We start from the raw sequence: 13,003 nt of genomic DNA on the forward strand, positions 1-13,003 counted from the left end.
CTACTGTCAGTAAGGAGGTGATGTGCTGCTTTTCTGCCATCAGTAAGGTGGGGATGTGCTGCTGTCAGTAAGGAGGGGATGTGCCGCTGTCATTAAGGAGGGGATGTGCCACTGTCAGTAAGGAGGGGATGTGCCGCTGTCAGCGAGGAGCGGATGTGCCACTGTCAGTAAGGAGGGGATGTCCCGCTGTCAATAAGGAGGGGATGTGTTGCTGTCAGTGAGGTGGGGATGTGTCACTGTCAGTGAGGCGGGGATGTGCTGCTGTCATTAAGGAGGAGGTGTGCTGCTGTCAGTAAGGAAGGGATGTGCTGCTGTCAGTGAGGTAGGGATGTGCTGCTGTCAGTGAGGAGGGGATGTGCTGCTGTCAGTGAGACAGGGATGTGCCACTGTCAGTGAGGTGGGGATGTGCTGCTGTCAGTGAGGCGGGGATGTGCTGCTGTCAGTGAGGTAGGGATGTGCTGCTGTCAGTAAGGTCGGGGATGTGCTACTGTCAGTGAGGTGGGAATGTGCTGCTGTCAGTGAGGCGGTGATGTGCAGCTGTCAGTGAGGCGTGGATGTGCTGCTGTCAGTGAGGCAGGGATGTGCTGCTGTCAGTGAGGCAGGGATGTGCTGCTGTCAGTGAGGTGGGTGTGCTGCTGTCAGTGATGTAGGAATGTTTTGCTGTCAGTGAGGTGAGAATGTGCTGCTGTCAATGAGGCAGGATGTGCTGCTGTCAGCGAGGTGGGGCTGTGCTGCTTTCAGTGAGGAGGTGATGTGCTGCTGTCTGTGAGCTGGGGATGTGCTGCTGTCAGTGAGTTTGGGGATGTGCTGCTGTCAGTGAGGCGTGGATGTGCTGCTGTCAGAGAGGCGGGGATGTGCTGCAGTCAGTGAGGCAGGATGTGCTGCTGTCAGTGAGCTGGGGATGTGCTGCTCTCAGTGAGTTCGGGGATGTGCTGCTCTCAGTGAGTTTGGGGATGTGCTGCTGTCAGTGAGGCAGGGGTGTGCTGCTGTCTGTGAGCTGGGGATGTGCTGCTGTCAGTGAGGTCGGTGATGTGCAGCTGTCAGTGAGGCGTGGATGTTCTGTGTCAGTGAGGCAGGGATGTGCTGCTGTCAGTGAGGCAGGAATGTTTTGCTGTCAGTGAGGCGGTGATGTGCAGCTGTCCGTGAGGCGTGGATGTGCTGCTGTCAGTGAGGCAGGAATGTGCTGCTGTCAGTGAGGCAGGGATGTTCTGCTGTCAGTGAGGCAGGGATGTGCTGCTTTCAGTGAGGCGGGGATGTGCTGCTGTCAGTGAGCTGGGGATGTGCTGCTGTCAGTGAGGTGGGAATGTGCATCTGTCACTGAGTTGGGAATGTGCTGCAGCCAATGAGGCAGGTTGTGCTGCTGTCAGTGAGGTGGGGATGTGCTGCTGTCATTGAGGCGGTGATGTGCTGCTGTCAGTGAGGTTGGGATGTTCTGCTGTCAGTGAGATGGGAATGTGCTGATGTTAATGAGGCAGGATTTGCTGCTGTCAGTGAGGTGGGAATGTGCTGCTGTAATTAAGGAGGGGATTTGCCACTGTCAATAAGGAGGAGGTGTGCTGCTGTCAGTAAGGAGGGGATGTGCTGCGGTCAGTGAGGTGGGGATGTGCCGCTGTCAGTGAGGAGGGGATGTGCCGCTGTCAGTGAGGCAGGGATGTGCCACTGTCAGTGAGGTGGGGATGTGCTGCTGTCAGTGAGGCGGGGATGTGCCACTGTCAGTGAGGTGTGGATGTGCTGCTATCAGTGAGGCGGGGATGTGCTGCTGTCAGTGAGGTAGGGATGTGCTGCTGATCAGTGAGGCAGGATGTGCTGCTGTCAGTGAGGCAGGGATGTGCTACTGTCAGCGAGGTGGGGATGTGCTGCTGTCAGTGAGAAGGGTATGTGCTGCTGTCAGTGAGGCAGGATGTGCTGCTGTCAGTGAGGCAGGGATGTGCCGCTGTCAGTAAGTAGGGGATGTCCTACTGTCTGTGAGGCAGAGATGTGCTTCTGTCAGTGAGGCAGGGATGTGCAGCTATCAGTGAGGCGGTGATGTGCTGCTGTCAGTGAGGCCGGGATGTGCTGCTGTCAGTGAGGCGTGGATGTGCTGCTGTCAGTGAGGCAGGGATGTGCTGCTGTCAGTGAGGCAGGGATGTGCTGCTGTCAGTGAGGCAGGGATGTGCTGCTGTCAGTGAGGCTGGGATGTGCTGCTGTCAGTGAGGCGGGGATGTGCTGCTGTCAGTGAGGCGGGGATGTGCTGCTGTCAGTGAGGAGGTGATGTACTGCTGTTAGTGAGGCGGGGATGTGCTGCTGTCAGTGAGGAGGCGATGTGCTGTTGTCTGTGAGCTGGGGATGTGCTGCTGTCAGTGAGTTTGGGGATGTGCTGCTGTCAGTGAGGCAGGGCCGTGCTGCTGTCAGTGAGGCAGGGATGTGCTGCTTTCAGTGAGGTGGTGATGTGCAGCTGTCAGTGAGGCGTGGCTGTGCTGCTGTCAGTGAGGCAGGAATGTGCTGCAGTCAGTGAGGCAGGGATGTGCTGCTGTCAGTGAGGCAGGGATGTGCTGCTGTCAGTAAGGCAGGGATGTGCTGCTGTCAGTGAGGCAGGGATGTGCTGCTGTCAGTGAGGTAGGAATGTGTTGCTGTCAGTGAGGTGACAATGTGCTGCTGTCAATGAGGCGGGGATGTGCTGCTGTCAGTGAGGTGGGGATGTGCTACTGTCATTGAGGCACTGATGTGCTGCTGTGAGTGAGGTGGAGATGTGCTGCTGTCAGCGAGTTCAGGGATGTGCTGCTGTCAGTGAGGCAGGGCTGTGCTGCTGTCAGTGAGGTGGGGATGTGCAGCTGTCATTTAGGCGGTGATGTGCTGCTGTCAGTGAGGTGGGGATGTGCTGCTGTCAGTGAGGTGGGAATGTGCTGCTGTCAATGAGGCAGGATGTGCTGCTGTCAGTGAGGCGGGGATGTGCTGCTGTCATTAAGGAAGGGATTTGCCGCTGTCAATAAGGAGGGGATGTGCTGCTGTCAGTGAGGTGGGGATGTGCTGCTGTCAGTGAGGTGGGGATGTGCTACTGTCATTGAGGCGGTGATGTGCTGCTGTCAGTGAGGTGGAGATGTGCTGCTGTCAGCGAGTTCTGGGATGTGCTGCTGTCAGTGAGGCAGGGATGTGCTACTGTCAGTGAGGAGGTGATGTGCTGATGTCATTGAGTTCGGGGATGTGCTGCTTTCAGTGAGGCGGGGATGTGCTGCTGTCAGAGAGGTGGCGATGGGCTGCTGTCAATGAGGTGGGGATGTGCTGCTGTCAGTGAGGCGGGGATGTGCCACTGTCAGTAAGGTGGGGATGTGCTGCTGTCACGGAGGTAGGAATGTGTTGCTGTCAGTGAGGTGGGAATGTGCTGCTGTCAATAAGGCAGGATGTGCTGCTGTCAGTGAGGTGGGGATGTGCTGCTGTCAGTGAGAAGGTGGTGTGCTGCTGTCTGTGAGCTGGGGATGTGCTGCTGTCAGTGAGTTCGGGGATGTGCTGCTGTCAGTAAGGCGGGGGTGTGCTGCTGTCAGTGAGGCGGGGGTGTGCTGCAGTCATTGAGAAGGTGATGTGCTGCTGTCTTATAGCTGGGGATGTGCTGCTGTCAGTGAGTTCGGGGATGTCAATGGGGCAGGATGTGCTGCTGTCAGTGAGAAGGTGGTGTGCTGCTGTCTGTGAGATGGGGATGTGCTGCTGTCAGTGAGTTCGGGGATGTGCTGCTGTCAGTAAGGCGGGAAAGTGCTGCTTTCAGTGAGGTGGGGAAGTGCTGCTGTCAGTGAGGCGGGGATGTGCTGCTGTCAGTGAGGCGGTGATGTGCTGCTGTCAGTGAGGCATGGGTGTGCTGCTGTCAGTGAGGTGGGTGTGCTGCTGTCAGTGAGGTAGGAATGTGTTGCTGTCAGTGAGGTGGGAATGTGCTGCTGTCAATGAGGCGGGGATGTGCCGCTGTCAGTAAGGTGGGGATGTGCTGCTTTCACGGAGGTAGGAATGTGTTGCTGTAAGTGAGGTGGGAATGTGCTGCTGTCAATGAGGCAGGATGTGCTGCTGTCAGTGAGGCGGGGATGTGCTGCTGTCAGTGAGAAGGTGATGTGCTGCTATCTGTTAGCTGGGGATGTGCTGCTGTCAGTGAGTTCAGGATGTGCTGCTGTCAGTAAGGCAGGGATGTGCTGCTGTCAGTGAGGCGGGGATGTGCTGCTGTCAGTAAGGTGGGGATGTGCTGCTGTCAGTGAGGCAGGGATGTGCTTCTGTCAGTGAGGCAGGGATGTGCTGCTGTCTGTGAGCTGGGGATGTGCTGCTGTCAGTAAGGCGGTGATGTGCAGCTGTCAGTGAGGCATGGATGTGCTGCTGTCAGTGAAGCAGGGATGTGCTGTTGTCAGTGAGGTGGGTGTGCTGCTGTCAGTGAGGTAGGAATGTGTTGCTGTCAGTGAGGTGGGAATGTGCTGCTTTCAATGAGGCAGGATGTGCTGCTGTCAGCGAGGCGGGCATGTGCTGCTTTTAGTGAGGAGGTGATGTGCTGCTGTCTGTGAGCTGGGGATGTGCAGCTGTCAGTGAGTTCGGGGATGTGCTGCTGTCAGTGAGTTCGGGATGTGCTGCTGTCAGTGAGGCCGGGATGTGCTGCTGTCTGTGAGCTGGGGATGTGCTGCTGTCAGTGAGGCAGTGATGTGCAGCTGTCAGTGAGGCGTGGATGTGCTGCTGTCAGTGAGGCAGGGATGTGCTGCTGTCAGTGAGGTGGGAATGTGCTGCTGTCAGTGAGGCAGGATGTTCTGCTGTCAGTGAGGCGGTGATGTGCTGCTGTCAGTAAGGCAGGGATGTGCTGCTGTCAGTGAGGCAGCGATGTGCTGCTGTCAGTGAGGCAGGGATGTGCTGCTGTCAGTGAGGCAGGGATGTGCTGCTGTCAGTGAGGCGGTGATGTGCTGCTGTCTGTGAGCTGGGGATGTGCATCTGTCACTGAGTTGGGAATGTGCTGCTGTTAATGAGGCAGGATGTGCTGCTATCAGTGAGGTGGGGATGTGCTGCTGTCATTGAGGCGGTGATGTGCTGCTATCAGTGAGATGGGGATGTGCTGCTGTCTGTGAGGCAGGATGTGCTGCTATCAGTGAGCTGGGGATGTGCTGCTGTCAGCGAGGCGGTGATGTGCTGCTGTCAGTGAGGCGGTGATGTGCTGCTGTCTGTGAGGTGGGGATGTTCTGCTGTCAGTGAGCAGGAGATGTGCTGCGGTCAGTGAGGCAGGATGTGCTGCTGTCAGTGAGGCAGGATGTGCTGCTGTCAGTGAGGCAGGATGTGCTGCTGTCAGTGAGGTGGGAATCTGTTGCTGTCAGTGAGGCGGTGATGTGCTGCTGTCAGTGAGGCGGTGATGTGCTGCTGTCTGTGAGCTGAGCATGTGCTGCTGTCAGTGAGGTGGGTGTGCACTGTTGTCAGTGAGCTGGGGATGTGCTGCTGTCAACGAGGAGGTGATGTGCTGCTGTCTGTGAGCTGGGGATGTGCTGCTGTCAGCGAGGTGGGTGTGCACTGTTGTCAGTGAGCAAGTGGCGCTGACCGGTTCGCTCGTCTGCATGCAGGTCTGAATCAGGCCCTAAGTTTATGCTAACCTCTTTAATTATAATTAAAAGCACAATGGTTACTGCTTCTGACTGTAATTGTCCTATTCCAGTGCAAGAAACAAAGGGCCTGATTCAGCTAGGTTCGCTAAGCAGTGGTCTTCAATGTTTAGCGAGTGGGCTAACGTTGCCTGCCAGACGAATGAACGCAGGCCCCCCGCCACCCAGCAAATATACGCATCGATGTGCGAGTGGATGTTTACGTTTATAGTGCTATATAATTATCACTACCTGGAAGCAACATCTCAGACTGGCAAACACAAGACAGGAACATCCAGTAGTTTATTTGAACTTCATCAGACAATTAGACAATGTCAATATTGAGTAAGGGAGAGGACAGGAGACGGAATGTACTTCCCTCTAAAATCTATTCTCCAAATTTCAGTCCATAATGACAGGGGATCAGCCCAAAGTTACCAAGCTGCTGTGTTAGGGGAGTAATATTTCAGATACATATTTGGTAATGATAAGTGAGGATTATGGGTAAGGGTCTAAACCATTGCTCTCTAGAATAGTGGGCTCAGCTTCTAGCAGGATTTGTGAAACTTTTAAGCAGGCTACTGTCGGGTAAGTTACGGCCAATGACATCATTATATCAATTTACCAATATTTCCATCATCGCCACCGGTGTAAGATAGAACGATGTGGCGATGACATAATCACATTCTTTTTTTTTACCAACAATATGTTTTATTGAACTTTTCATCAAACAAAAAGAATATGGTACAGAAAGATAGAAATAGGGGGGGGGGGATGGCATGGGATGCACACAACAATAATACAAGGATGCAATATATAACTATACAGAGCATAACATAATGGTCAGCATAAGAATAAGGCAATGTAATAAACATAGGAGATGTGAAGATAGGGAAATAAGGGAGTATAACCCCGACCGTATCAGGTAGTAGGTGCTTCGTTCAGACTAAACTGCAAAGGAGATGTTCCGGAGGGTTGAGATAACAGAGCCGCTCCTTCACCGTCTGTAATATATTTATGCCAGGCCATCCATTTCACAATTGGTGAAGAGGGTGTGGAGGAGTATGGAATAGATTCGGTTTCCATTGTAAAGTGGATTTGGATTTTATGAAAAACTTTTATCACCAGCGGGGGTAAGGGGTTTTTCCATGCTTGGGCTAATGTGGCCCTTGCCGCGATACACATTTGTCCTAGCAAATTTCTGCAATGGGGTGGGACTTCCGTGGGGTAGAGGTGCAATAATGCTATTGTTGCGGTTGGGTTGAGGGCGAGGCCCATGACCTCATTGATCAGCTTAAAAACATCCTTCCAATAATAACGCAATAAGGGGCAGGCCCAAAAGACATGATAGAGGTGTCCCACCTCACCGCAGCCTCTCCAGCAATGTTTGGCCAGAAGGTATGTAACCTATCCGGCGTGAGGTACAGTCTGTTAAGCAGTTTCACAGTCATCTCCGCGTGATTCAAGCATTTAGACATCTGAAAGGACGGACTATATATACGTTCCCATTGGGAATCTGATAAAGTGATGCCAAGATCTTTCTCCCAGCGAAGCTGAGCGTTAGATTTTTTAGGTGTGGGCAAGTTAACAATTACTTCCTTCCAGAATGAGATTTCCCCACTCGCCATAGCCAATGCTAAACGAGATAGGACAGAGTAAGCTACAGAGCTGGGGGGGGGGGGGGGTGAGCGGGGCGAGGAAGGCTCTGGAACCAGTGTCGGATCTGAAAATAATTAAACAGTTTACTGGCTGGGATGGCAAAGCGGTCCTGAAGCTGAGGGAAAGTGAGCAAATTAGTTCCGTCTAAAATGTCACCCAATATACGTATGTTGCACTGGATCCATGGGGATATGTTCAGGTTGGGAACCAATCTGGCTATGGCTGTCAATGACATTGTCGCAATAGGGGGCTGAAGTCAGGCAGTTTGGAGACTAGCTTGTCCCATGTACGCATGGCAGAGGAGGTAGAGGGGAGTAAGCGTAAATTTAATAGTCGTAAATGTCTAGGTGTCCATAGGATATCTGCAAGGGGGTATGTGGAGCATGAATTTTGTTCAATTGTGACCCAGGGAGAAGAGTGGGGGGTTATCCAGTATTTCAATTGAGGTAGGATGCATGCATCCTGGTATGCAGACAAATCCGGAAGGGCCAGGCCTCCACGGTGTCTAGGTAAAACCATACGTGAGTAGGCTAACTTAGGTGGGTGAGATTTCCACAAATATTTGGTGAGTATAACTCTACATTTGTCCAAGTATTTCTTGGGGAAACTGAAGGGGATTGTTCTAAATAAGTACATGAGCTTTGGCAGTAATGACATTTTAAAGGCGGCTAAGCGACCCAACCATGAGATTTCATAAGAAAGCCATGACGAGGTCAAGGTTTGAAGGGCAGCAATGAGGGGAGGCAAATTCACATCGAAGACCGCTGAAGTGGAGGGAGGGATGTGATTGCCTAGATAGATAATAGATTTGGTATTCCAGTTATAAGGATAGAGGGAACGTAATGTTGCCACCTCTGCCTCAGGTAAGTTTACCGGCATGGCATCAGACTTCGTTGGGTTTAACCTATAATAAGAAACCGCACTAAACATAGATAAAAGGTCATGTAGGTGTGGGAGAGAGGAGGTGGGGTTGGTGACAAAGAGAAGGACATCGTCCGCAAAGAGGCACAGCTTATGGGAGGTCTGGCCACAGAGTAATCCTGGAAATTCGCTGTCTGATCTAATCTTAGCTGCAAGGGGTTCCATTACTAGCACAAAAATCAAGGGTGAGAGGGGGCAACCCTGGCGGGTGCCATTGGATATAGGAAATGTGTCCGACAGAAAGCCATTGCTAAATACTCGAGCTGTGGGGGAGCCATATAAGGCCATGATGGCTGACAGCATAGAACCGCTAAAGCCAAATTTGGACAGGACAGCCTCCATGTATATCCAATTCAACCTATCAAAGGCTTTCTCGGCATCTAGGGAGAGCAACAGGAAGCCCTCTGTGTTCTGAAGTGAGTCGATCAAGTTAAAGACCCTACGGGTATTATCCGAGGCCTGTCTGCTGGGCACAAATCCAACCTGGTCTGAATGTATCAGGGAGGGTAAATATACATTAATTTGGGTTGCAATTAGTTTGGCGTATAATTTAATGTCTCCATTGAGTAGGGCGATCGGGCGGTAATTCTGACAAGAGGAAGGGTCTTTCCCTGGCTTGGGAATCGTGATTACACAGGCTTCCAGCATCTCTGTAGGGAAGCTACCCCTTTTGTTGCACGCCGTCCAGGTGTCCCTGCACCCGGACGGACGGCGAGCACAGTGTCATCTGACGCTGCAGACGCAGCGTCATCTAACGCGGCGGAGGACGTTGCTGAGCAGCGTCCCAAGCCTCGCTCTGAGGCTAAGCGTCGGGGCGTTGCTAGGCAACGTCCCCGAGCTTCCGCCCGGCAGCCAGCAAAGCGCGCGCCTGACGTCAGTAAGGCGGCGCGGAATTTGAATAAATAGCCGGCGTCTGCTGGGCACAGACGCCGGTTATAGCTTTTGCTGCATCTAGCAGAGTGCTTAGCTCCCCGGTCCCCTGGGTCCTTGGTCCCAGTTTCCTTTTCAGGTTATTCCTTGCCGCAGTCTTCCTGGTCTCCCAGCCTGTCAGCTGGTGTCTGCCCTTGGATTCCAGTGTTCCTGCATTCCCTGGACTCCTCTGCTGTTTTCCATCTTCAGCCTGTGAGCCTGCAGTGGACCCACAGCCTCCATCTTCCGTGGGTCACGTAAGTGCTCCAGTGGAGCCCAGGTCTTGTCCTTCTTTGGCCCTCCGTGGCCTCGCCCCTCCGTGGGATTATCCTTGTTATCCTCTTTGGTCTCCTTGTCCCTGTCTTTTGGTGGTTGTTACCTTGCCCCCTACTGTTGTTAGTGTTCCGGTTAGGCAGGAGTGTCACCATTTATCCGCATCCCTGCTTTGGGAGTCACGGTCCCTTTGGAGTGTTTTTGGGGACTCCCTTATACCCACTGGTGTCTGCGACTTGGTCGCACTCCCCGTCTTGGCCTGGTGCCGGCAGTCAGGGGCCCATTACCAGTCAGGTCCTTTAGTCAGCTTATCCTCTTGAGATTCCCCGTGGCGATCGCTTACCCCTTGTCCCCACATAAGACCTGGCTGCATCGGGGTCGGAGCGGGCCTAACTCGCTCCTTCGAACGCGGCGGCCACAGGTGAAGCCTAGCTCTGCAGGGGTTTGCCATCTGCCTCGGGGACTCAACAGAGAGAGTGTAGGATCCGCTGTGGCCGTCCTAACCGGCGGTCCCGGCTGTGGGCTCACGCCCTGTTCTCTCTCCGTCTGGAACCTGTGTTGTCCCTGGTGCCCAGACCAGAGCAGCGTAACACCTTTGGGCTACTTCATTAAAAAGCCTAGATAACATCGGGGAGAGCGGGTCGCGAAACTCTCTGTAGAACTCGTTAATAAAGCCGTCTGGTCCTGGGGCTTTGTTATTCGGCAGAGATTTAATGGCGATGTCAATTTGGCATTAAAAAAAGGGGCATTCAACTTCTCTAATTTATCCAATGGCATAGTGGGCAAGTCTATAGATGAGAGGAAATCTTGAATAAGTGCGGGAGTGGGCTGGGGGGTTGAGGCATCTGTGTTTAGATTGTATAGTTGGGTGTAATATTGAGCAAATTGATTAGCAATATTCAAGGGGTTTAGAGCCCGATGGGGAAACAATACACTTGATCCGGTTGTGGGCTTGCTGGGCTCGAAGTTTCTGGGCTAACATCCTACCCCGTCTATTCCCCACTAAGTAGAATTTCTGTCTGTCTATTCAGGGCGGTTTCAGGGCCGGTGCAAGGCACCGGAGCGCCCCAGGCGAGTCGGGGTGGGGGCGCCGCAGTGCCATGGTGTGTGTGTGTGTGTGTGTGGGGGGGGTACCTGTTGCGCCTTCTGGGGAGGAAGGGGTGTCTATTCCGGGATCTGATAGGAGCCTGCGCGGGTACCTGTCCTGCGACGCTTTGTGTATAAACCTGGCGGCGGCGGGGGTCCCTGCAGTGAATAATAAATAACTAGTCTAGCTCTATCCGGCGGTCGGGCGGGAAGCGCATCTGTTTTGAATAAACACTGGCCGCACGCTGATTGGCTGAATCAGCGTGCGGCCAGTGTTTTCAAAATAGAAGCGCTTCCTGCGCCGCTGCATAGTGCTTGTTATTTATTATTCACTGCAGGGACCCCCGCCGCCGCAAGGTTTATATACAAAGCGTCGCAGGACAGGTACCCGCGCAGGCTCCTGTCAGATCCCGGAATAGACACCCCTTCCTCCCCAGACGGCACAACAGGTACCCATGGCATGGGGGGCGAAATGCCGCCCTCCAGTGGCCGGCGCCCTAGGCAAATGCCTAGACTTGCCTAGTGGTGGCGCCGGCCCTGGGCGGTTTGGGTTCTAGCAACCAAGAGTTTTTGTAGTTGGCTACGGAGATCGGACACCTCTTTGCGAAGTTCCCTAGTTTAGTTCAGCCACTTTGAGTTTAGATTCTAATGTATTTTGGAGCTGTACAGCTTGTTTTTTAAGCATGGCTCCAGCTTAAATGGAACCTCGGATAACAGCTTTAAAGGAACACCAGTAAATTGGGCTAGAGGTGTCAGCGGGGGAGTTTGTAGCCATAAATGAGGAGATGCTATCAGTAATAATTTTCTTTGCCGCAATATTTCACAGCAAGTGAGGGGAGAAACGCCAGTGTCTAGGGGGTAGAAAAGGCTTAGAAAGCTCCCAGCGCCTCATTACAGGGGCGTGGTCCGACCAGGAGGTGGGCATAATATCCACATCGCCGGCAGATTGTAATGACCATTTATCGCATACAATAAGATCAATGCAGGAATATGAATTATGGACTGGGGAAAAGAACGCATAGTCACCTTCCGGATGGGTTTTGGATACGCCATATATCATAAAGGTCAAATTCTGTTAAAAGGTTACGTAAGGCTAAGGAGGGTGCGGTGCGGGGTTTATTGGTGTCAGGGTTGAGTGGAGATTTATCCAACTTCGGATCAACAACTAAATTGAAATCTCCCAACAAAACTAATGAACCTATCTTCACCTTCTGGATAAGTAAGCATAATTTCCTAAGGAATGGAACTTGATTGGAATTAGGGGCGTATAAGGAGACAATAGTAGTGGGCTTATCATCTAGAAGACCTGTGATGATTAGATATCGGCCTGATTTATCGGCAATTTGGGAGTGTAAAACAAAGGGAACCGTATTTCTAAGGAGAATAGCTACTCCATTCCTTTTGAAAGGGCCATTAGCAAAGTAGCCTGTGGGATAGTGAGGGTCTTTCATAGTGGGCGGATGGAGAGATGAAAAATGGGTCTCCTGTAGGGCCACTATGTCTGCTTTATGTTTGTAAAAAAAAAGGACAGGGCTAGTCTACGTTTGTTGTGAGAATTCAAGCCTTTGACATTTAAAGAGATCAATTTGACCACGGGAGCATAAGAAACGGTCGATAGATTAAGGGAATCCCGGGGGGGGGGGGGGGGGGGGGGTACAATACAAGAGGGGGTGAGAGAGCATGGGGAGGAAAGGGAAAAAAAACACACAAAACCCAGGTAGGGGTGGGATAAAAAAACAAAATTCAGAGCTTGGTGGAGGTCATCTTCTGGTTGCATCTGGGATTTTAACTGAGATGTCCCATTCGGCTAGCAGTTTAGCCCCGGCTTCGAGATCAGAAACAACATAGGAGGAATTGTCATAGGTAATTATCAATTTAACCGGGAATCCCCATCTGTATCTTATTTCCTGGGACCGAAGTGCAGAGGTGATGGGGGCTAATGCCCGACGCTTCTGGATTGTAAATGCAGAGAAGTCCGGAAACAGCTGGGTACCTCCTAGACCATCAGATAGTTCTGCTTCACAGGCCGCCTGAAGAATACGCTCTTTTGTGGTGAAGAAGTGTACTCTCAACAGGGTGTCGCTGGAAAGAGAGGCAGGGAGGGACCTTGGCTTGGGGAGGCGGTGGACTCTGTCAATTAGCAGCTCATTGTTGCTTGCTGAAGGTAGTAACTTTCGAAACATAGACATCACGTAGCCCAGTAGTTCAGCGTTGGTGACAGAGTCTGGGATTCCCCTGATCTTGATGTTGTTCCTCCTGGAACGGTCCTCAACATCTGCTATCTTAGTTTTAAGGGATTCTAGTTCGGCCTGTTCGTGTTCATGGGCCACAATTAGGTCATTGTGTGAGGACATCAGTTCTTGTATTTTATGCTCTAGATGATCCGTCCGGTCACCAATAGCTGTAAGCTCGACCTTGACCTCTCGTATAGAAGCTGTGAAATCTTGAGATAGGTCTGACTTGAAAGCCGCTAGTACTTGGCAGAGGGTTTTAACTGTAAGGGGCTCAGAGGAGTTAGGGTCTATACCCGATAATGATAATGGAAGTTGGGTAGGATTGCCCTGTCTGGACCCTGTCAGTGAAGCAGGGGGCTGTCC

The sequence above is a fragment of the Crinia signifera genome, chromosome 19 (assembly GCF_055691185.1).
Source record: "Crinia signifera chromosome 19, ASM5569118v1, whole genome shotgun sequence".
NCBI lineage: Eukaryota > Metazoa > Chordata > Amphibia > Anura > Myobatrachidae > Crinia > Crinia signifera.